The sequence below is a fragment of the Nerophis ophidion genome, linkage group LG05, assembly GCF_033978795.1.
Source record: "Nerophis ophidion isolate RoL-2023_Sa linkage group LG05, RoL_Noph_v1.0, whole genome shotgun sequence".
Lineage (NCBI taxonomy): Eukaryota > Metazoa > Chordata > Actinopteri > Syngnathiformes > Syngnathidae > Nerophis > Nerophis ophidion.
The window spans coordinates 18,185,565-18,210,568 of NC_084615.1; the positions used below are offsets into that span (position 1 = coordinate 18,185,565).

Here is a 25,004-nt window from a genome sequence, read left to right on the forward strand (position 1 = left end):
TTTCAAAATAAATGCCTTTTAAAAAATAAATACTGTATTAATGACATGAGGAAATTGACAAAAACATTTTCTGCATGTTTTCCCCATAAAAAATATATTTACTGTACTATTTACACAAGTCCCCCCCCCCCCCAAAAAAAGATAAGGGAGGGAAATGACAAAAAAAAAATTGTATGTTTTTTCCCATTTAAAATATATTTTTTTACATATATTTTTGAAAATAAATACCATTTAAAAATAGATACTGTATTAATCACACTAAGGAATTGACAAAAAAATTTAGCATGTATTTCCCTCATTAAAATTAGTTTTACTGTATTGTTTACGTGATATTTTTTTTTCCAAAATAAATGCCATTTAAAAAATAAATACTGTATTAATCACATGAGGGAATTGACAAAAACATTTTCTGCATGTTTTTTTCCCCCGTTAAAAATAGATTTACTGTACTATGTACACAAGTCCCCACCCCCCCCCAAAAAAAGATACGTGAGGGAAATGACAACATTTTTTTTCTTATTTTTTTCCCCATTTAAAATATATATTTTTTTACATATATATTTTTTCATAAATACCATTTATAAATAGATACTGTATTAATCACATAAGGGAACTGACAAAACATTTTAGCATGTTTCCCCCATTAAAAATTGTTTTACTGTATTGTTTACGCAAGATTTAAAAAAAAAAGAAAAACATTCAAAAATAGAGACTGTATTAATGACATGAGGGAATTGACAAAAACATTTTCTGCATGTTTTTTCCCCCCGTTAAAAATAGATTTACTGTACTATTTACACAAGTCCCCCCCCCCCCCCCCAAAAAAATACGGGAGGGAAATGACAACATTTTCACATGAGGGAAATGACCAAACATTTTAGCATGTTTCCCCCTTTAAAAATAGATTTACTGTACAATTTACACAAGTTTTTTTCCAAAAAATACAAAAATAAAAATAAAAAATAGATACGGGAGGGAAATGACAACACTTTTTTGCATGTTTTTTCCCATTTAAAATATATTTTTTTACATATATTTTTTTCAAAATAAATACCATTTAAAAATAGATACTGTATTAATCACATGAAGGAATTGAATTTTTTTTAGCATGTTTTTCCTTCATTAAAAATAGATTTACTGTATGGTTTAGGTGAGATTTTTTTCCAAAATAAAAGCCATTTAAAAATGGATACTGTATTAATCACATGAGGGAATTGACAAAAACATTTTCTGCATGTTTTTTTCCCCTTTAAAAATAGATTTACTGTACTATTTACAGAAGTAAATAGTACAGTAAGTAAATAATTTTTATAATTATTTATTTTTACAATGTGCTTTTTAAACAGATAAGGTACTTTGTATGATTAAAAGTGCAAAAAAAGCACTTTAATACGGAGAACATTATATTAAAATGACTTTTTTTGTCTTAATTTGACTATTTTTTAATTTTGCAATGTGTTTTTTAAATAAACAAAAAACTTTGTATGATTAAAAGTGCAAAATAACACTTTTATGCGGAGAAAATTATATTAAAAATGTCTTTTTTGGCTTATTTTTACAATTATTTATTTTTACAATGTGCTTTTTAAACAGATAAGGTACTTTGTATGATTAAAAGTGCAAACAAAGCACTTTTATACGGAGAACAATATATAAAAAATTACTTTTTTGGTTTCATTTTACTATTTTTAAATTTTTCAATGTGTTTATTAAACAAACAAAAAACTTTGAATGATTAAACGTGCAAAAAAGCACTTTAAATGGAGCAAATAACATTAAAAATAACTCTTTTGGCTCATTTTTACAATGTGCTTTTTAAACAGATAAGGTACTTTGTATGATTCAAAGTGCAAAAAAATCATTTTTATACGGAGAACATTATATTAAAAATGACTTTTTTGGCTTAATTTTACTATTTTTTAATTTTGCAATGTGTTTTTTAAACAAACAAAAAACATTGTATGATTAAAAGTGCAAAAAAGCACTTTCATACGAAGAAAATTATGTCAAAAATGACTTTTTTGGCTTTCTTTTTTTACAATTATTTATTTTTACAATGTGCTTTTTAAACAGATAAGGTACTTTGTATGATTAAAAGTGCAAAGAAAGCACTTTTATATGGAGAACATTTTATTAAAAATTACTTTTTTGGCTTCATTTTACAATTTTTTAATTTTGCAATGTGTTTTTAAACAAACAAAAAACGTTGTATGATTAAAAGTGCAAAAAAGCACTTTTATACGGAGAAAATTATATAAAAAAATATTTTTGCAATGATTTATTTTTACAATGTGCTTTTTAAACAGATAAGGTACTTTGTACGATTAAAAGTGCAAAAAAAGAGCCTTTTTTTTACTGAGAACATTATATTAAAAATGACTTTTTTGGCTTAATTTTACAATTTTTTATTTCGCAATGTGTTTTTTAAACAAACAAAAACATTTGTATGATTAAAAGTACAAAAAAGCACTTTAATACGGGGACAATTATATTAAAAATGACTTTTTGGCTTAATTTCACTAATATTTAATTTTGCAATGTGCTTTTTAAACAAACAAAAAAAACAACCGTATGATTAAAAGTGTAAAAAAACACTTTTATACGGAGAACATTATATTAAAAATGACTTTTTTGGCTTGATTTTACTATTTTTTAATTTTGCAATGTGTTTTTTAAACAAACATAAAACTTTGTATGATCCAAAGTGAAAAAAAGCACTTTTGTACGGAGAAAATTATATTAAAAATGACTTTTTGGCTTAATTTTACTAATATTTAATTTTGCAATGTGCTTTTTAAACAAAAATAAACGTGTTATGATTAAAAGTGCAAAAAAACACTTTTATCCGGAGGAAATAACATAAATAATGACGTTTTATTTTTTGGCTTATTTTACTATTATTCTATTTTACAATGTGTTTAAAAAATAACGTATCATGGAGCAACAAATAAGGAACTTTGTGTGATTTAAAGTGTAGAGATCACTTTTACAAAGAGGAAACAACATTAAAGGTGGCTCTTTTTTTTTTAAGGGTTTTTGCCTATTTTTAGGTACACTCTTGCCTTCCTTGACGTCAACTCTTTGGAGATTTGCGCATCCAAATGAAAGTGGTCACTATCCCCCCGCCCCCCTCCACGCCACACAACTCCCCCACCCCTGGATACGTCATCAGATGACAGTGGGTCTATAGCGGGAGCGCGCATACATTACAATAAAGCGCGACACTGCGACGAGAGAGTAGTGAGTATCGACAAGTCTCGTTTGCTTTCACTTTTCCACCGCTTTCTGTGGGCCAGCGTGGGAATTCGTCCGCCTTTTAACATTTTGACTTGCAAACGAGGTGCAAAGTATGAGAGACACCCTCCGCGCGCTTTCCCGACCAGCGCGCGTTCACACCTCCAGGTCGCACTTCGCAGCTAATTCCGGTTACAAGGAAACTACAACAACCCCCACTTTGCAGCATCTCGTCCCAACTCTGACAGAACATTATTCATCCCTGTCACGCATGACGTTATTTGGCCGTTTATTTGGCTGTTTGACAGGTGCCCCCGCTCGCTATTTAACAAGGTGGACTAATTGGCTTGTTGGGCACAAAGTCATAAATGCTGATGATGCCAAACTTTATTGGCCACAAAATATTTATGAGCGTCCACTTCTACTGTGGCAATTATTTGACATTTGTATTCATTTTTCACTTCTAGTCAGACGCTTTCACCAGTAAAGCTGTCAAGTTATAAATGCAGCAATCCTGGAGTAAAAACAGACAAATTGATGGCATTAAGATGTCATAACTTTCATTTATTTAATGTTTGGTTCTTTTTCGACTCACTGGCGCACTCTTGTGGACGTTAGAGGTATTTTATGAGCGTACACTACTATTATGGCAATTCTTTGAATATTTGCTTCTTTTAATCACTTTTCACTTTTAGTCAGGCAAGTTTGCTAACGTAACTTATTAGCGGGAACTCATAAAGCTGTCAAGTTGTAACTGCAGCAATCCTGTAGGAAGAACAGACAAAATGATGGCATTAAAGGCCTACTGAAAGGAGATTTTCTTATTTAAATTGGGATAGCAGGTCCATTCTATGTGTCATACTTGATCATTTCGCGATATTGCCATATTTTTGCTGAAAGGATTTAGTAGAGAACATCGCCGATAAAGTTCGCAACTTTTGGTTGCTAATAAAAAAGCCTTGCCTGTACCGGAAGTAGCAGACAATGTGCGCGTGACGTCACGGGTTGTAGGGCTCCTCAAATCCTCACATTGTTTACAATCATGGCCACCAGCAGCGAGAGCGATTCGGACCCAGAAAGCAACGATTTCTAGTTTAATTTGAGCGAGGATGAAAGATTTGTGCATGAGGAAAGTGAAAGTGAAGGACTAAGAAAAAAAAGACGAGGGCAGAGGGAGCGATTCAGATGTTATTAGACACATTTACTAGGATAAATCTGGAAAATCCCTTATCTGCTTATTGTTACTAGTGTTTTAGTGAGATTATATGGTCTTACCTGTACAACCTGAAAGTCGGAGGGGTGTGGTGACCACCAGTGTCTCCGGTGGGAGGAGGCAAGAGAGTCCGCAGCTGCAGGAGGACGCAAGCTCTCCGCTCATGTCTACGGTAAGAGCAGACTTATAACCACCATTTTCTCACCGAAACCTGCCGGTTTACATGTGGTAGGGAACCATGTTCGCTTGACCGCTCTGCTCCTTAGTTAAGCTTCACCTTCATCTTTCGGGAATGTAAACAAGGAAACACCGGCTGTTTGTGTTGCTGAAGGCAGCTGCAATACACCGCTTCCCACCTACATCTTTCTTCTTTGACGTCTCCATTATTAATTGAACAGATTGCAAAAGATTCAGCAACACAGATGTTCAGGATACTGTGTAATTATGCGATTAAAGCAGACCACTTATAACTGGGATCTGTGCTTGACCAAAATGTCCGCTACAATGCGTGACGTCACAGGATAATTTGCGCAAAATTTAAAATTGCAATTTAGTAAACTAAAAAGGCCGTATTGGCATGTGTTGCAATGTTAATATTTCATCACTGATATATACACTATCAGAATGCGTGGTCGGTAGTAGTGGGTTTCAGTAGGCCTTTAAGACAGGGGTCGGGAACCTATGGTTCTAGAGCCAGATGTGGCTCTTTTGATGACTGCATCTGACTCTCAGATAAATCTTAGCTGACCTTGCTTAACAGGATAAGTAAAGAATAATTCCGTTGGTAATCACAATATTAAAAATAACGTTCAAAATATAAAAAATTCTCATGCATTTTAATCCATCCATCCGTTTTTCTACCACATCTGTTCAAAATATAATGTTATTAAAAAATATAGAGACTTATTATACTCTAAAAATGTTGGTTTTACTTAAAAAATGCACGCATTTAGTTGTATTCAGTGTTAAAAAAATATGATATGGCTCTCACGGAAATGCATGTAAAATATTTGTCTTTCATGGCTCTCTCAGCCCAAAAGGTTCCCGACCCCTGCATTAAAGGCCTACAGAAACCCACTACTACCGACCACGCAGTCTGATAGTTTATATATCAATGATGAAATATTAACATTGCAACACATGCCAATACGGCTTTTTTAGTTTACTAAATTGCAATTTTAATTTTCCCGCGAAGTATCCTGTTGAGAACGTCACGGAATGATGATGCGTGCGGGTGACCTCACCGGTTGTAGCGGACATGTTCTTCCAGCACCGTTCACGGCTAAAAGTCGTTTGTTTTTATCGCATAATTACACAGTATTCTGGACATCTGTGTTGCGGAATCTTTTGCAATTTGTTCAAATAATAATGGAGACTACAAAGAAGAAAGATGTTGGTGGAAAGCAGTGTATTGCGGCCGGCTGTAGCAACACAAACACAGCCGGTGTTTGTTTGTTTGAATTCCCTAAAGATGACGGTGAAGCTTTAATATGGGACAGAGCGGTCAAGCGAACATAGTTGCCTACCACATGTCAACCAGCAGGTTTTGGTGAGAAAATTGTGGTAATAAGTCGGCTCTTACCGTAGACAGGAGCGGAGCTTGTGTCGTTCCTCCTGCAGCTGTCAAAGAGGCAGCTGCGACTCTCTTGCCTCCTCCGTGGCGTCCATCAGAGACACTGGCGGTCACCACACCCCTCCGACTTTCAGGTATGACTATATAACCTCACTAAAACACGAGTAACACAATAAGCAGATAAGGGATTTTACAGAATTATCCTAGTAAATTTGTCTAATAACATCTGAATCGCTCTCTTTTTTTTGTAGTCCTTCACTCTTACTATCCTCATCCACCAATCTTTCATCCTCGCTCAAATTAATGGCGAAATCGTCGCTTTCTCGGTCCGAATCGCTCTCGCTGCTGGTGGCCATGATTGTAAACAATGTGAGGATGTGAGGAGCTCCACAACCCGGGACGTCTCGCGCACATCGTCTGCTACTTCCGGTAAAGGCAAGGCTTTTTTTTATTAGCGACTATGAGTTGCGAACTTGATCGTCGATGTTCTCTACTAAATGCTTTCAGCAAAAATATGGCAATATCGCGAAATGATCAAGTATGACACATAGAATGGACCTGCTATCCCCATTTAAATAATAAAATCTCATTTCAGTGGCCCTTTAATGTTATTTTTTCCCCTCCACTCACTGGCGCACTCTTGTGGACGTTAGAGGTAAATTATGAGCGTCCACGCCACGACCACTGTGGCAATTATTTGAATAATTGCCCCTTTTTTTATTTTTCAGTTTTAGTCAGACTATTTTGCGAACATCACTTATTAGCGTGAACTCATAAAAATGTCAAGTTACAAACCTAGCAATCCTGGAGTAAAAACAGACAAAATGATGGCATTAAGATGTCATAACTTTCATTTACTTAATGTTAGGTTTTCTTTCTCGACTCATTGGCGCACTCCTGTGGACGTTAGAGGTAATTTAGGAGCGGTACTACTGTGGCAATTATTTTAATCTTTTATTCATTTTTTGCTTTTAGTCAGACTAGTTTGATAACATAACTTATTAGCGTGGAGTCATAAAGCTGTCAAGTTATATGTGCAGCAATCATGGAGTAAAAACAGACAAATTGATGGCATTAAGATGTCATAACTTTCTTTTATTTATTGGTCGGTGTTCTTTCTCGACTCACTAGCGCACTCTTGTGGACGTTAGAGGTAAAGCAATTCAGGGAATTGTTGTCACCGTGGACATGACGACGTAGGCGATCCATCCATCCATCCATTTTCTACCGCTTATTCCCTTTCGGGGTCGCGGGGGGCGCTGGCGCCTATCTCAGCTACAATCGGGCGGAAGGCGATACAGTCGAAATGCAAAGTAAACATGAAAAAGTAAAGGAACAACATTAAAAATTTAATTCCTAATAAATGATCGACCAGTAACCGACTAATAGATAAAAATGCAGACGCGAAATTACAAAAAAAACCTAATTTTTAGAGAGGCAGTCCGTCATTTACTTCGCTAGATGGTGCCATTGAGTTAAATATGAGACATCTCCATTCCTACTATTTACTATAAACGTTTCTCAATTCTTATACTTTTTAAGTTGTATTTTCTCTTAACGATGGGAAAATATTACACAGGATACACATGGCGGCTTGCTCCTAATGCTTGTATAAAACAACACGGCAGTTTTGTTGTGTTTTAGACACATTGCTCGTCATATATTATTTTTAAGAATGGGAATTGAAACCAAACCCAAAAATGATAGGCTTATTAGAACGACACTTTGAAATGAAGAACAATTGGAAACCAAATTGCGATATCTACATCTAAACTTTCTTTTAAAATAAATTGTATATTTCGTATTTTTCCCCTCCGACAGGCGAGTCTGCAGTCTTGCCCTTTAAGGGCAACTTCCGGTTCCGGAATACAAGCGTTCCTTGTTTCTGCGGACTAATGATTTTCATTTTTGGTGTATAAAGTACAACACAAACGCATCTCCCCCCTAATCAGCACACCTCTAATTATAATAATTTGTCATTAATAAATATAAAAATGAAAACAAAAGATGGGGAAAAAAAGGCAAAACAAATGCATTTTGATTAAAGCAACAATATGTCAGTGGTGGGTCAACTATATGGATGCCTTTTAAAGCAAACAATTATGAAGACAATAACAATTTGTTTTAACTTTAAAACCTATTTCTCACATAGTAATATAAATATAAATAGTCTGTTCCAGAGTCAACCTGTGGATAATAAAATGATTAAGTGTGAATGTGAGTGATGTCTGTCTATCTGTGTTGGCCCTGTGATGAGATGGTGACTTGTCCAGGGTGTACACCGGCTTCCGCCCAAATGCAGCTGAGATAGGCTTCAGCACCCCCTGCCACCCCAAAAGGGAATAAGCGGTAGAAAATGGATGGCTGGATGAATAAATCTTTTTTTTTTTCCAATTCGCATGAATGAAACTATTATTGATTGACCAAAATATACACTGAGCCATTCAAATGCAGTTTGTTGACATCATTTTGACTTCTGACGAGGGAAAAACAAATGAGTTTTAAGTGAAAACATAACATCTGGAACTGATTTTTACAAACTCATTATAGATCAAGGAAATTCCCCCTGCTGTTACTCCATTATTCTGCACTGCTACTTATCGCTGCAAAGCACAGCATTAAATCAAGTCAGCCTGACTTTACTTGTTAAGACTTTGGAAACAATAACCAGGTTGCCATTTAGCTATTAGCAGGTGTATTTACTAAGACAGTGGCTCATTGACACTGTGTTTACTCGTACATGCCAGTTTTATTTACAAACCTCAAACGCAGTGAAGTTGTCACGTTGTGTAAATGGTAAATAAAAAGAGAATACCATGATTTGCAAATCTTTTTCAACTTATATTCAATTGAATAGACTGCAAAGACAAGACATTTAACGTTCGATTTGTTATTTTTTGCAAATATTAGCTCATTTGCAATTTGATGCCTGCAACATGTTTCAAAAAAGCTGGCACAAGTAGCAAAAAAGACTGAGAAGGTTGAGGAATGCTCATCAAAGAGTTATTTGGAACATCTCACAGGTGAGCAGGCTAATTGGGAACAGGCGGGTGCCACGATTGGGTATAAAAGCAGCTTCCATGAAATGCTCACTCATTCACAAACAAGGGGGGTCACCACTTTGTCAACAAATGCCTGAGCAAATTGACTAAGAACATCATTTCTCAACAAGGTATTGCAGCAAGGAATTTAGGGATTTTACCATCTACGCTCCGTTATGTCATCAAAAAGTTCAGAGAATCTGGAGAAATCACTGCACGTAAGCCATGATAATACACACCTTGGATCCCACAGGCGGTACTGCAGCAAAAAGCCACATCAGTGTGTAAAGGATATCACCACATGGGCTAGGAACACTTCAGAAAACCACTGTCAGTAATTACGGTTGGTCGCTACATCTGTAAGTGCAAATTAAAACTCTACTATGCAAAGCCAAAGCCATTTATCAACACCCAGAAACGTCGCCGGCCTTGCTCAACTAAGATGGACTGATGCAAAGTGGAAATGTTTTCTGTGGTCTGACGAGTCCACATTTCAAATTGTTTTTGGAAACTGTGGACGTCGTGTCTTCCAGACCAAAGAAGAAAAGAACCATCCGGACTGTTTTATCACTGCGAGGTCGAAAACCAACATTGAATGCCTGTGACTTTGGATCAAAAAGCGACATCGGTGTGTAAAGGATATCACAACATGGGCTCAGGAACACTTCAGTAAACCACTGTCAGTAACTACAGTTCGTCGCTACATCTGTAAGTGCAAGTTAAAACTCTGCTATGCAAAGCCAAACCCATTTATCAACAGCACCCAGAAACGCAGTCGGCTTGGCTCATCTAAGATGGACTGATGCAAAGTGGAAAAGTGTTCTGTGGTCTGACTAGTCCACATTTCAAATTATATTTGGAAACAGAGGACGTGGTGTCCTCCGGCACAAAGAGGGAAATAACCATCCAGATTGTTATAGGCGCAAAGTTCAAAAGCCAGCATCTGTGATGGTATGGGGGTGTATTAGTGCCCAAGGCATGGGTAACTTACACATCTGTGAAGGCACCATTAATGCTGAAAGGTCCATACAGGTTTTGGAGCAACATATGTTGTCATCCAAGCAACGTTATCATGGACGCCCCTGCTTATTTCAACAAGACAATGCCAAGGCACGTGTTTCAACAGTGTGGCTTCGTAGTAAAAGAGTGCGGGTACTTTCCTGGCCTGCCTGCAGTTTTCTGTGGTCTGACGAGTCCATATTTCAAATTTTTGGAGGAAACTGTGGACGTCGTTTCTTTCGGACCAAAGAAAAAAAGAACCATCCGGACTGTTTTATCACTGCAAGGCCGAAAACCAACATTGAATGCCTGTGACCTTGTATCAAAAAGCGACATCGGTGTATAAAGGATATCACCACTTGGACTCAAGAACACTTCAGAAAACCACTGTCAGTAATTACAGTTGGTCGCTACATCTGTAAGTGCAAATTAAAACTCTACTATGCAAAGCCAAAGCCATTTATCAACACCCAGAAACGTCGCCGGCTTTGCTCAACTAAGATGGACTGATGCAAAGTGGAAATGTTTTCTGTGGTCCGACGAGTCCACATTTCAAATAGTTTTTGGAAACTGTGGACGTCGTGTCTTCCAAACCAAAGAAGAAAAGAACCATCCGGACTGTTTTATCACTGCAAGGTCGAAAACCAACATCGAATTCCTGTGACCTTGGATCCCTCAGGCGGCACTGTATCAAAAAGCGACATCGGTGTGTAAAGGATATCACCACATGGGCTCAGGAACACTTCAGAAATCCACTGTCAGTAACTACAGTTGGTCGCTACATCTGAAAAAGAAAGTTAAAACTCTACCATGCAGAGCAAAATACATTTATCAACAACACCCAGAAACACAGCTGGCTTTGCTGGGCCTGAGCTAATCTAAGGTGGAAACATGTTTATTACTGCAATCGAAGAAAAATTTAGTCCTAAAATAAAATGTTGAACATACTAGACAACTTGTCTTTAGTAAGTAAACAAACAAAGACTCCTAATTAGTCTGCTGACGTATGCAGTAACATATTGTGTCATTTATACACCTATTACTTTATACACATTATGAGGGACAAACTGTAAAAATGAATTATGAATCTACTTGTTCATTTACTGTTAATATCTGGTTACTTTCTATTTTAACATGTTCTATCTACACTTCTGTTAAAATGTAATAATCACATATTCTTTTCTTTTTTGATACTTTACATTAGTTTTGGATGATACCACAAATTCGGGTATCGATCCGATACCTAGTAGTTACAGGATCATACATTGGTCATATTCAAATACCTCATGTGTCCAGGGACGTATTTCCTGAGTTTATGAATAAAAAAATAAAATATAATAAAATAAAAGTATTTATGTAATCATAGTAGTATCGGCTACGTACACTATAGTACTTGGTATCATTACAGTGGATGTATGGTGTAGATCCACCCATGACGTTGGTTTACATTGTGAAGTTGGTGAGCTATTGCATCCTCCTACGGTGTGTAGGGAAGGATGTTTATCTATTCCTCGTCCTCCAGTGATAATGGTACGTCTAAGGAACTTACTTTGTCACCATGGAGACAAGGATTAGTGATTTAGAATTAGCTAAAACAGTGCAGATTGCGGATGGACTTTAGCCGCTAACTAGCTCGTGAAGTTTTAAAGCAGCTCTTCCTGAGGGTGTATCAGTGTTATAACTTCACCTTTATCGTCAGTTTTTAAGCCAAAATGCTTCGGTTCTCCCTTTTCTGTCTACACGCTGTGTCTGCTTGTAAGTACTCTGTGTGTGTGCACTGCCGAACATGCTCCTCTGCTCGTAAAACCAGCAATGTCATGACGTGCCGACGGCGCGCCATCCGTCATGCCTGTAAAAAAAAAAATATGGCAAACTGGTATTTTTCATACAGAGTATAGTACCTTTATTGATTCATTAGTACCGCGATACTATACTAGTTACCGGTATACCTTACAACCTTAATGGTGAAAAATCACTGTACTGTATGTGACAGGTCCTGTAAATAAAGCCACCAATTAGTGTCCCAAGGACCTGATTGTGCAACACATGACAATCCCGCCATCGTACTCATCGAGTGTGCGGAGGGGGGGTGGGTGGAAATACCTTTAAAATTCCAACTTCTGCTCTCATAGGACATCTGTCTTTTAGGGGTGGGGGGGTGTCAGTCAGCGTGTTGCATAACTCCCCTCTCCACAACAGGAACATCTGCTACTATTTTTAGAAAACACACACACACACGCACGCACACACACACACACACACACACACACACACTGGTTATCATTTGGAAGCGGGAACAAATTATTGATCATGAGTTGTGGGGACCACCCTTTCCACAGGTTGTGGAGGCATAAAAAGATCATACATGTCTTTAAATCTCTGGATTGATGAAGTAATGTGCTGATCATACTTACTGGGGACCCTGGGCAAAAAGATTTTAAATAGTTCACGGGGACCAAATTTAAATCATTTTGCATGGGACACACAAATTTGTACGTGACTACTGAGGACCATTAAATAAAAAAAATAAAAACAGTTCAAGTTAAATACGGGCCCAGGATTAAAAATCACTTAGGCATCTACAGAATGGATCTGACTCTCATTTAAAAAGGATTCCCTTTAGGGGACCTGTTTTGTTTGTTTTGTCTCCATACTGTCAGAGATCCCCTAAAGGTGACTGTGTAAACAGAGTAATTACCCTATTAAGTAAGCATTGCCAGAACACACACACACACACACACACACACACACACACACACACGCAGGTTATTATTTGGAATTAGGACCAAGTTGTTGATCATGACTTGTGGGGACCACCCTTTCTACAGGTTGTGGAGGCATGAAAAAAATGAGGTAAAATGACCACTGCCCAGTTAGCTCATACACGTCTTTAAATCTCTGGATTGATGAAGTAATGTGCTGATCATACTTACTGGGGACCCTGGGGAAAAAAGAGTTAATATGGTTCATGGGGACAAAATTGAAATTATTTTGCATAATTCACACAAATTTGTATGTGACTACTGAGGACCATTAAAAAAAAAAGTTCAAGTTAAATATGGGCCAAGGATTTAAAAATCACTTAGGCATCTTCAGAATGGGTCTGACTCTCATTTAAAAAGGTTTCCCTTTAGGGGACCTCTTTATGTTGGTCCACATACCGTCAGAGGTCCCCTAAAGGTGACTGTGTAAACAGAGCGATGTCCCCATTAAGTAAGCATTGCCAGAACACACACACACCCACCCAGGTTATTATTTGGAATGTGGACAAAGTTGTTGATCATGACTTGTGGGGACCACCCTTTCTACAGGTTGTGGAGGCATAAACATTTTTAGGTAAAATGACCACTGCCCAGTTAGCTCATACACGTCTTGAAATCTCTGGATTGATGAAGTAATGTGCTGATCATACTTACTGGGGACCCTGGGGAAAAAGAGTTAATATGGTTCATGGGGACCAAATTTTCATAATCTTGCATAATTCACACACATTTGTACGTGACTACTGAGGACCATTAAAAAAAAAAAAGTTCATATTAAATATGACATGATCCTCAGAATACAGCACTACAGCTAGGCCAGGCAAGGCCACTTTATTTGTTCAGTCTATCACTTTTCATACATAAGGCAGACTCAAAGTGCTTCACAGACAACAAAGTGAAATGAAAGAAAATAAAAGCAAAATTAAAATGCAGACAATAAAAAGAAAACAGTGCGGACGTTAAAAGTTAAAAGATTAAGCTGAAAGCTAAGGTGCAGATAAAAAAACGTCAGTTTAGTTTTAAAAGTAGTCAGAGTTGGGGAAAGTCTGACATCTTCAGGAAGTTTATTCCAGCTGTCCTCTTATAGGAAGTTTCACCACTTAAAAGTTAAAGCAAATCCTGCAACTCCTGTGACATTACTGAAAACTGTTAATTAGCAGCAATGAAGTTGTCTGCAACTCGGAGAAGGACATACAATGGATCTGACTATCATTTAAAAAGGTTTCCCATTAGGGGACCTCTTTTTGTTGGTCCCCATACCGTCAGAGGTCCCCTAAAGGTGACTGTGTAAACAGAGCGATGCCCCCATTAAGTCAGCATTGCCAGAACACACACACACACACACACACACACACACACACACACACACACACACACACACACACACACACACACGCACACACACACACACACACGTGAAACCGCATCCTGCAAACACATCATCACTCTAATTGAGTCCAAGCAGACCCAAAATAGAATCAAAAAGACATGTTGATGCATTTTTTGGGGGGTGAAGATTAATTCCATCCAGCACTGTTGAGGAATTTTAACATTCTGCAGGGGGGGGGGGGGGGGGGGGTCATTCTTGGAAACATTTGTAATGAATGACACGTGTGTGTGTGTGTGTGTGTGCACGGAAAAGGAAGAAGAGCATCAGTGGGGGGGCCATGCAGGTCAAAACAACAAGACTGGGTTATTATAAATAAGACAACACTTGAACAGAGAGGAGAAAAACAGCACCTGTTTCCATTCATACTCTCCATAAAAGTACTTTCTGGGACCTGTGACAAGTTGTATTATGGAATGCACGTGTCAGCAAAGTCTAAACCAGCTGGTACCGGTATCAAAATGTATTTCGCTACTTTTCTAAATAAAGGGGACCACAAAAAATGGCATTATTGGCTTTATTTTAACAACAAATCTTAGGGTACATGAAACATATGTTTGTTATTGCAATTTAGTCCTTAAATAAAATGTTGAACATACTAGACAACTTGTCGTTTAGTAGTAAGTAAACAAACAAAGACTCCTAATTAGTCTGCTGACGTATTGTCATTTATTCACCTATTATTTTGTACACATTATAAAGGACAAACTGTAAAAATTTATTTTTTACTGTTAATAGATGCTTATTTTCCGTTTGAACATGTTCTATCTACACTTCTGTTAAAATGTAATAATCACTTATTCTGCTCTTCTTTGATACTTTACTATAGTTTTGGATGATACCACACATTTAGGTATCGATCCGATACCAAGTAGTTACAGGATCATACATTGGTCATACTCAAAGTCCTCATGTGCCCAGGGACGTATTTACTGACTTTATAAACATAATTTCAAGGGAAAAAGATTGTGTGACGATAAAAATATCGATGTAATCATAATAGTATCGTCAAGTGAAGTGAATTATATTTATATAGTGCTTTTCTCTACTGACTCAAAGCACTTTTACATAGTGAAACCCAACATCTACGTTACATTTAAAGCAGTGTGGGTGGCAGAGAGCAAGTGGGTAAAATGTTTTGCCCAAGGACACAACGGCAGTGACTAGGATGGCGGAGTGGGGATCAAACCTGGAATCCTCAAGTTGCTGGCACGGCTACTCTACCAACCGAGCTATACCGCCCGACGAGATACGCTCTTGTGTTTAAAAAAATCTGGCACAAGTGGCAAAAAAGATGTAGAATGTTGAGGAATGCTCATCAAATACTTATTTGGAACATCCCACAGGTGAACAAGGTAATAGGGAGCAGGTGGGTGCCATGATTGGGTATACAAACAGCTTCCATCAAATGCTCAGTCATTCACAAACAAGGTCGGGGCGAGAGTCACCACTTTGTCAACAAAGGCCTGAGCAAAATGTTAAAGAACAACATTTTTCAACCAGCTATTGCAAGGAAATTAGGGATTTCACCATCTACGCTCTGTAATATCATCATAAGGTTCAGAGAATCTGGAGAAATCACTGCACGTAAGCAGCTAAGCCCGTGATCTTGGGTCCCTCAGGCGGCACTTCATCAAAAAAGGGACATCAGTGTGTAAAGGATATCACCACATGGGCTCAGGAACACTTCAGAAACCCACTGTCAGTGACTAGAATTGGTCGCTACATCTTCATCGATTGATTGAAACTTTTATTTTTAGATTGCACAGTTCAGTACATATTCCGTACAATTGACCACTTAATTAATTGACTCAGGGATGTTTCCCGGAAGACTTAGTGCTGCAAGGGGTTCTGGGTATTTGTTCTGTTGTGTTACGGTGCGGATCTTCACCCGAAATGTGTTTGTCATTCTTGTTTGGTGTGGGTTCACAGTGTGGCGCATATTTGTAACAGTGCTAAAGTTGTTTATACGGCCACCCTAAGTGTGACCTGTATGGCTGTTGACCAAGTATGGATTGCATTCACTTGTGCGTGTGTGTGTGTGTGTGTGCGTGTGTGTAAAAGCCACAAATATTATGTGACACGCTGTTAGTATGGAGGAAAAGCGGACGTGACGACAGGTTGTAGAGAACGCCAAAGGCACTGCCTTAAATGCACGTCCCCAATATAGTTGTCCAGGTGGAAATCGGTAGACATTCGGGAGAACGGTTGCCCCGGGAGATTTTCAGGTGGGGCACTGAACTTCGGGAGTCTACCGGGAAAATTAGGAGGCTTGGCAAGTATGAGTATGAGCGGTAAATGCGGTGTTACAGCGGCACCAACGCTGTATAACACCGGCGGGCCAGCTCTAATGCTAAATTGATATTGCCTCAAGGGCCAAATTAAATTACACGGCGGGCCAGATTTGGCCTGCGGGCCAGAGTTTGACACCCATGACTTAAATGGTAACACCCGAATACGTTTTTCAACTTGTTTAAGTCAAGGTCCATGTAAATCAATTCATGGTAGTGTGTTGCAATTACAATTCATCTGTAAGTGTAAGTTAAAACTCTACTATGTAAAGCCAAAGCCATTTATCAACAACACCCAGAAACAACGCCGGCTTCGCTGGGCCCGAGCTCATCAAAGTGAAAAAGTGTTCTGTGGTCTGACGAGTCCACATTTCAAATTGTTTTTGGAAACTGTGAACGTTGTGTCCTCCAGAACAAAAAGGAAAAGAACCATCCGGATTGTTCTCGGCGCAAAGTTAAACAGCCAGCATGTGTGATGGTATGGGGGTGTATTAGTGCCCAAAGGCAAGGGGTAACTTACACATCTGGGAAGGCACCAATAATGCTGTTTTGGAGCAACATATGTTGTCATCCAAGCAACGTTATCATGGACGCCCCTGCTTATTTCAGCAAGACAATGCCAAGCCACGTGTTACAACAGCGTGGCTTCGGAGTAAAAGAGTGCGGGTACTAGACTGGCCTGCCTGTAGTCCAGACCTCTCTCTCATTGAAAATGTGTGGCGCAATATGAAGCCTACAATATGAGAAGGAAGACTGTTGAACAACTTAAGCAGTACATCAAGCAAGAATGGGAAAGAACTCCACCTGAAAAGCTTCAAAAATGTGTCTCCTCAGTTCAGAAATGATATGCGGCCAAATGTGCCGGTTCGTTACGTGCAATGTTTGGCCGTACGTCAAAAAGCACTGTACTGGATAGCAGACGCCCGCCAGTCAGTCCATGTGGGATTTCAGGTTGCATGGTCCAATCTGCGCTGTTTAATATTTGTAGCCTAAAAAGGTTCCCCTGTGGGTTTGAAGTGGCTCCGTGTTTACGGGAGAGACAGCACACGGGGTCAAAGGTTACATTCATCAAGGGCTCTGACAAATAACGAAAACAAAAGCACTGCACTACGAGGGAGACACTTTCCCAGGAAAATTCCTTGAAACTAAACAGTGTCATATATCTGCCTCGGATTGTGGAGTCAAAAAAGATGGAATTGACCATGAATGCATCATTAAAGCCTGTATTTAATTTATAATGGCATATAGCCATTTTTTTTTTAATTAGTGCCGTGTCACAGAACACTGACAGTTGTGGCTGTAGACAACCTCCTATCAAATCCACAGGATGGCAGTAGCTGCATTTAAAATATGTCAGCATCCTGCAGCTTGATCTCCCTCTCGATCCACTTCAAAACGGTGTTAGCGCTAATCAACTGCTGGTGTACAACGAACTCAATAGCGGTACTAATGCTGACTGAGCAACTTTTTCTTTACCGCTGTTACATTTGTTTTGTTGCTGCTCTCAAACTTGTCACTAAATGACCAAGTCTTTAATCAGCACTTTTTTTTTTTTTTTTTACTTTCCACTTTCTCATGCACTCCAAATCATTATGACAGTTAAATATTTCATTGATGTCAATAGTAAGTTTCCAGTTATGGAAATGTAAGCTTTACAGAAATGCCGCATTCTATGTTTTGTACAAAAAAATTACAGTAAAGCCACATTTGTCAATGCAAACAAGTATTAAATATTTAAGTGCTAATTTTTTACAGTCACCAAGGCAGAAGAGTATTATAGAGTATGCACGAACAAACACATTTAGTGCAGTCCAAACTTTTTCCACTGAGGGTGGCACACTGAAAAATGAAAGGATGCGGGGGGGCATTTAGATATGTTTCATTTAATCAAATGTGAGCATTAGGGCTACGCTCAATTTTGGTGAACATTAAAAGTCCGAGGAACCCCAAAGAGGTAAAGTTATTAAATTGTTAAAAACAAGTCTGATATATGTACACGCATGCACGCACACACACACATATATATATTAATCCATCCATTTTCTACCACTTATTCCCTTCAGGGTTGCGTGGGATGCTGGAGCCTATCTCAGCTACAATCGAGCAGAAGGCGAGGTACATATGTATTAATGTTCACCAAAATTAGGCGAAGCCCTAATGGTTAAATATATATATATATATATATATATTAGGGCTGGGCAATGATTAAAAATTTTAAACGAAGTTAATCACACTATTTCTCCGATTAATCGCGATTAACTGCATTGTATACGCAAAGCCCAATAATGAATTCAAAAGTAGTGTGTAGTGCACCTTTATTGGAATATTCTCCCACATGAACAAAAGCGCCAAAACATTTGTTGTGCAAACACAATTTAAATCAGTCCTTGTTAAACAGTAGCAGTTAAATAGCATATTTTATGAAAATCAACTCAAAAAATGTAAATACAAACATTTAAGCTTATTTCCACTGCCAGGGTATTTAAGTTATCCTGTTTGTTATGGAAAATAATCTACATACAAATCTCTGAGCCACAATCATAACATCTGAACAGGCAATTTCTGAGGTAACAGCAGAATTTATTTTTTTTATCAGGGATCTTATGTTTAAAAAACCTGTATTATAGGTAGTGGGCTGTTTTAGCGAATTTTTGATCAAATTATCCGTAGTAGCAATATTAATAATGTTGTGTTTATTCTGCGTAGTGCACTTAAAATAATTATGACCATATCTAGGAATTGATATGATGGGAATTTTCCGATTGTTTGCTTGGTGCTTTGATAAACTGAATGCATATACATGGTACTATATTGTGATGTTATGAGCCAGGGAAAAAAAGAACCACCCTACCGAGCATGCAACAGGAGTGACGAGCATGCGCGGTAGGCCGGTATAGGTTGTGTCGCCATGACGGCATCTTGTATGTTGTGATATGCACGCTCTGAAAGCAAAAGTTAAGAACTCAGCCAACACTCCTTGTCTGCATTATTCATAAATAAACAGACAACACATATACTCCGCTGCTTCACAGGCCGCTGGATGTAGCCGGCAAAGTATTCCCATGCTAGTTAGCCGGTCTAGCAAGCACGCCTCATTCAGTCCAAAACGGCCCGATCTATCCACATTCAGAATAGTCTGGCGGTCGTAAGTGATCCCGGAGTGACCACGCTGTAAGCCAGCCATGAAATTTGCAGAATTGTCCGGTATTTTTGCCAAATGTTCCATCTTTACCAAGAGCCCCTCGACGCCGAAGCCCGTCCGGGCGACGCCATCTTGTTAAGAAAAGGCGTTAACAAAATAAAAGCATGTAAACAACATACGCAAATGTGCAATAAAATAATTGTTGGCGTTAATAGATTGATGAGTTAACTCGGAATTAACACATTAATTTGCCCATCCCTAATATATATATATGTATATATATATATATATATATATATATGCACATAGGGATGATGTTTGATAAGAAAGTATCGAGTTCAAGCCTATTATCGAATCCTCTTATCGAACCGATTCCTTATCGATTCTCTTATCGAGTCCAGATAGGTTGTTGTACATGGAAAAAAAAAACAATATTTTTTTTAACAAAAGCTCACTTTTATTATATAAGAAAAAAATACAATCTAATAAATATTGACTCTTACCCCCCTAAAAAAATAAAATAAATAAATATTGACTGTTGTTACCCAAAGTATATTAAGTGGCATTTTTCAGAAAAACAAATATATACATCTATCCATCCATTTTCTACCGCTTATTCCCTTTCGGGGTCGCGGGGGGCGCTGGCACCTATCTCAGCTACAATCGGGCGGAAGGCGGGGTACACCCTGGACAAGTCGCCACCTCATCGCAGGGCCAACACAGATAGACAGACAGTAACACAAAAACAACCTGTCTCTGTGATCACTATAGGTGTATAAATAATAATATAGTGTTAAATAAAATCAGTCCCTTGGGCACAAAACTATATAATGCAGCTCTCCAAAAAGTGCCCTTCTGCTACGATTTGACATAACTGTTTGTTATGATGCTTTGACATTTTTGCACTTTATTTCTTTATTAAAAGAAAATTCTATGAAGAGAAAAGTTGTTTGCAAATGTGGTTACAACGCTAAAATATGAAAAGTTAATGCTAAAAAAAGAAATACACTGAGTTAACATTATTTCTTTATGAGCTAGGGCAGGGGTAGGGAACCTATGGCTCGGGAGCCAGATGTGGCTCTTTGGATGACTGCATCCGGCTCTCAGGTAAATTTGAGCTGACTCTGCTTAACACGATAAATAATGAATAATTCCACTTGTAATCAGTGTTAAAAATGATGTTCAAAATATAAAACATCCTCGTGCATTTTTAATCCATCCATCCGTTTTCTACCGCACCTGTTCAAGAAGTTGCGTTGATGGTAAGAAGTTATTTATTTATTATTGGTTAGTGTGGGGCTTGCCCTCCTGGGGGTTCTTCAGAACACCAGGAACCGACATGAGACCCTGTTTCAGGGTTACAATATTGTTTCATTTTTCAATAAGTCTCTCAGTTGCTTTCCAGCAATTGTCTTTTTCTCTTTCGTTGTGGCTCGCGCTCTGGCTCCAGCACCAACCCCGTCTCTCCTCCTGGCTGCTGCTTATAACATAGCGACAGGTGATTAGGTAACGAGGTCCAAGTGGGCCGTCTACGCACCTGTCGCTGATTTCGGGGCCGGTCCTGGCAACACCCCGCTTTGCTGCAGGCCACGCCCCCTCCACAGTTAGCTTCAGAATAAAAATGTTATTACAAAGAATAATAGACCTATTATACTCTAGAAATGTTAGTCTTACTTAAAAATGCACGCGTTTAGTTTTGTTCAGGGTCAAAAAAATATTATAAGGCTCTTACGGAAATGCATTTTAAAATATTTGGCTTCTTGGCTCTCTCAGCCAAAAAGGTTCCCGACCACTGAGCTAGGGAATATAACAACTACACTACCCAGCATGCAATGGGAGTGACGAGCATGCGCGGTAGCCCCGAAAAGTGTTGTTGCATGTCGTCACCCGGCAGTAAACGTCAAGAACTCAGGCAACACGCCTCGTCTGCATTATTTATAATTAGACTGACAACACATATAGTGTGATTTTGCTTTGTTTACAAGGAAAGAAAAACAAAAGTTTAAAAAAGGGGATATGTTGTATATATTTGTATGTGCTGCGTTGCGACAGCTGCCGTAAAGGAGGTGCGTTGCTAGCCTGGTTGCTATGTTTCCGGTTGGTCGTAAAGTCTTGGTCATGTGTTTGTACCCTGCTCAAATCTCTCATTAAAGTTATTCATTGGATTATGTCTTTTGTTTTGAACTTTATTACACCTTGGAGCGCTTTTTCCCGTCCGTTGTTTTCCTGCTTTCGCTATCTGCGCCTAATGACTGAGCTACGTGACGTCGTTTCTTGTGATGTCTCACGGAGCAATTCAGGTTGAGACGGATTCGAATAAAGAACCAACTCTTTTTATTTACTATAGTGGTCTCGTAACGGGTACCGGTTATCAAAAAGGGGTTCGAGTCCGAGGACTCGGTTCTTTTCTTATCGAACAACTGGGAAAACCGGTTTCGAGTATCATCCCTATTTATATATATATATATATATATATATATATATATATATATATATATATATATATATATATATGTATATATCCCGTTTCCATATGAGTTGGGAAATTGTGTTCGACGTAAATATAAACGGAATACAATGATTTGCAAATCATTTTCCACCCATATTCAGTTGAATATGATACAAAAACATATTTGATGTTCAAACACAAACATTTTTTTTTGCAGATAATCATTAACTTTAGAATTTAATGCCAGGAACAAGTTACAAAGAAGTTGGTAGAGGTGGCAATAAATACTGGTAAAGTTGAAGAATGCTCATCAAACACTTATTTAAAACATCCCACAGTTGTGCAGGCTAATTGGGAACAGGTGGGTGCCATGATTGGGTATAAAAGCAGCTTCCATGAAATGCTAAGTAATTCACAAACAAGGATGGGGCGATGGTCACCACTTTGTAAGCAAATTGTCGAACAGTTTTAGAACAACATTTCTCAACAAGCTATTGCAAAGAAATTAGGGATTTTACCATCTACGGTCCGTAAAAATCATCAAAAGGTTCAGAGAATCTGGAGAAATCACTGCACGTAAGCAATGATATCACAGACCTTTGATCCCTCAGGGGGTACTGCATCAAAAACTGACAGTGTGTAAAGGATATCACCACATGGGCTCAGGAACACTTCAGAAAACCACTGTCAGTAACTACGGTTGGTCGCTACATCTGTAAGTGCAAGTTAAAACTCTACTATGCAAAGCCAAACCCATTTATCAAAAATACCCAGAAACGCCGCTGGCTTCGCTGGGCCCGAGCTCATCTAAGATGGACTGATGCAAAGTGGAAAAGTGTTCTGTGGTCTGACGAGTCCACATTTCAAATTATATTTGGAAACAGAGGACGTGGTGTCCTCCGGCACAAAGAGGAAAATAACCATCCAGATTGTTATAGGCGCAAAGTTCAAAAGCCAGCATCTGTGATGGTATGGGGGTGTATTAGTACCCAAGGCATGGGTAACTTACACATCTGTGAAGGCACCATTAATGCTGAAAGGACCATACAGGTTTTGGAGCAACATATGTTGTCATCCAAGCAACGTTATCATGGACGCCCCTGCTTATTTCAACAAGACAATGCCAAGCCACGTGTTTCAACTGTGTGGCTTCGTAGTAAAAGAGTGCGGGTACTTTCCTGGCCTGCCTGCAGTCCAGACCTGTCTCCCATCGAAAATGTGTGGAGCATTATTAAGCCTAAAATACGACAGCGGAGACCCCGGACTGTTGAACGACTGAAGCTCTACATAAAACAAGAATGGGAAAGAATTCCACTTTCAAAGCTTCAACAATTAGTTTACTCAGTTCCCAAACATTTATTGAGTGTTGTTAAAAGAAAAGGTGATGTAACACAGTGGTGAACATGCCCTTTCCCAACTACTTTGGCACGTGTTGCAGCCATGAAATTCTAAGTTAATTATTTGCAAAAAAAAAAAAAAAAAGTTTATGAGTTTGAACATCAAATATCTTGTCTTTGTAGTGCATTCAATTGAATATAGGTTGAAAAGGATTTGATAATAATTGTATTCCGTTTATATTTACATCTAACACAATTTCCCAACTCATATGGAAACGGGGTCTGTATATAATAATCTATCCATCCTTTTTTCTACCGCTTATTCCCTTCAGGGTCGCGGGGGATGCTGGAAGGCGGGGTACATATATATTAATGTTCACCAAAATTAGGCGAAGCCCTAATGGTTATATATATATATATATATATATATATATATATATCTTGATGGGATTATCCAGAGAATAGTGCTCGATACCGTGGTAGAGCGCAATATGTATGTGTGGGAAAAATCACAAGACTACTTCATCTCTACAGAACTGTTTCATGAGGGGTTCCCTCAATCATCATGAGGGGTTCCCTCAAAATCTCCTGATGATTGAGGGAACCCCTCATGAAACAGTTCTGTAGAGATGAAGTAGTCTTGAGATTTTTCCCACACTTACATACATATTATATATATATATATACACACACACACACAAATACACATTTTTATACATATATGAATATATAAGTGTATATATATATATATATACCCACACACAAATATATAAATTTTTATACGTATATAAATATATAACCATCCATTTTCTACCACTTAAGTGTGTATACACACACACACACACATACATTTTTATACATGTATAAATATAAATATACACATCTGTATAAATATGTGTGTGTGTATATATATATAAAAAACCATTAGGGCTTCGCTTAATTTTGGTGAACATTAATACAGCCCTCAGGTTGCTGGTACGGCCACTCTCCCAACTGCGCCACATATTGGTATTAGTGTTCCTGGAAAAAAAGGGACCCAAACACACATACTGTACAGCTTTTTACAGCTATATGTGTACATATCATTTATACACACATACACATTGGCCCGCCCAGACACTTTTTTTCCCTCTCAATGTAACCCCCAAGTCCAAATATTTGCCCAGATCTGTACTAGAGGGACAATAAAAAAAGCCCAATAGAGTTAAAAACAGACATGGGATAACGTCCAGTGGACATGCAGAGGGTTTTATCTGTTGGACTATTTTAGTTAAGTCACTGGCTCAAAGCACTGGAAGGCAGGAAGACATGTTTCCACCGAGACTACAGCAGCAGGAAGGGACAATCTACTCATGGATCTTTTCTCTGTGAAAAATGCCCAAAACTGTTCACAGAGTAGAAGAACAGTTGGAGTTCAGTAGACCAATAGGCGAGTTCACGGTGTTAAATAGCACCTGTGCTTTGTGGCTACTGTTAGACGCAAAGTTAGGAAAATAGCTGCTTTTTGCTATTTTGACAGCCCTTTTATATTCGACTAGACTGTCTCTTAATATTTGTAGAGACACGTGGACACTCA

The 25,004-nt window shown here is 38.2% G+C and overlaps 1 protein-coding gene and 1 long non-coding RNA gene across 3 annotated transcripts in view; both read right to left on the reverse strand.

Moving 5' to 3' along the window:
• The window catches only part of kdrl (kinase insert domain receptor like), a 403,844-nt gene that overhangs the window by 174,620 nt on the left and 204,220 nt on the right, over positions 1–25,004 (reverse strand). The window lies entirely within an intron of this gene.
• LOC133552340 (uncharacterized) overlaps positions 12,146–25,004 on the reverse strand; it is a 41,146-nt gene continuing 28,287 nt past the window's right edge. For both annotated transcript variants that reach the window (XR_009806663.1, XR_009806662.1), the window contains exon 6: positions 12,146–12,271. This is a non-coding gene — a long non-coding RNA (uncharacterized LOC133552340). The remainder of the gene's footprint in view (positions 12,272–25,004) is intronic.